Source organism: Rutidosis leptorrhynchoides, chromosome 2 (assembly GCF_046630445.1).
Source record: "Rutidosis leptorrhynchoides isolate AG116_Rl617_1_P2 chromosome 2, CSIRO_AGI_Rlap_v1, whole genome shotgun sequence".
Classification (NCBI taxonomy): domain Eukaryota; kingdom Viridiplantae; phylum Streptophyta; class Magnoliopsida; order Asterales; family Asteraceae; genus Rutidosis; species Rutidosis leptorrhynchoides.
In genome coordinates, this window is record NC_092334.1 from 16,258,433 (window position 1) to 16,260,000 (window position 1,568).

A 1,568-nucleotide genomic window follows, 5' to 3' on the forward strand; every position below is an offset into this window, starting at 1 on the left:
CCCTTGTCTTTACGTTGCAATACTTATTGATATACACGGTTTGTAATTTATGTTTTGTAGTCGGGTTTTATATTTTTCCTTATTTTTTAGAGTCTCTGCTTCTATTTTTCTTTAATCATCGACATCTACAGTTAATGCTCTCTCCTTTTTGCTGCGATTTATACCCCCATTTCTATTTCGGAGCTTCATGCTCTGTTTTCTCTTCTATCCATTAAGCACCACATGTAATGGTCCAGAATTCGCAGATATGAATTTCGGAATGAACATAGTTAATGTTCTAATAAGGAAATTGTAATGGCATGATCTTGATTTGTCAAATTACCAGAATATCCTGGAAAAGACCGAATCATCAAGAAAAATATTTTCTTGATATGTTTAGAGGTTAAGTAGAATACAAGAGTCGTGTAACATGGCACATGATGACGTTATGATCTGTGAATCATCACGTTCCATTTAGAAACTCAGCATGACTTACTGTAATATAATCATGTTGATCAAGTGTCATTATATTATACTAACTCATGCTTCAGTTCCCAACACTACTTCAAAAACATTCATATTTTAAACTCGAAGGTTTCAGAATTTAGAAACTAAAATAGTTTCTTTTATGATTTTACACAGATAGCGCGAAGAAGTAAATGATTTCGGATAACAATAGTTATGAAGATATCTTCAGAAACATCGAAGATATTTATAATGAAAGATATGATGATATCTTAGAATTTTTAATATCAGAGGATGATGAAGAATATTGTCTGCAAGGGTTTAGAGTCAGGAGCAAGGTATTCGTTAATGACTTCAGCAGATACTGAATCATTTGGATTCTTTGAAGGCAGGTTTAGTCTTTGTGATTTGTCCACAGCCTCCTTCATAGTTTGCTCAATCCGTTTTCCAGACCAAACCTTCTCTTTTTCTAAGCTTTGCCAACACACTATTCTTTATCATCAAACTTTTGACTGTTACGATTGTTTACAGTTTCTGCTGCTTCATTCAGCTTTTTCAAAGTTTCAAGAACTAGTTCACAGTTTAGGGTGTTTTTCAGAAACTTCACATTCGGAGTATGTAAGTCCAGGAGATAGACGTTATAGGTACACATATATCTGTTGGCATAGACATGCTGCGAAATTTCAAAATACTGATTGCTGATTCCAAGTAATTGACATGAAAATTCTTGTTACAAGATGCGGATGAGTAAATGATGTGGTTTCGATAAATAATAATGATTTTTCATAAAATCAAAGGTCAATGAAGTTGTTGATAAGTTTACTGCTAATGTGGCGGAATAAAAAAAAAATTCGGTAATAATGATGAAAGGGTAATCATTATAATAAGGTTTATTCGAATGAACAATTGAAGTTGGTTTGTTGGAGCTGTGATAAAGCTGTCTATTTTTAGAAGGAATTGAAAAGTTATTTTAGGTAATAAATGCCAAAGAGTCTGACACGGATACGTGTTAAATTATGACTTTGGTTTCGAGGGTTTTTCAGGTACAAGACTGCGTTTAACATGTGGTTGGATCATCATCTCGATGAGTCATTATTTGAAATGTCTTCAGGAATTTTGAGGGA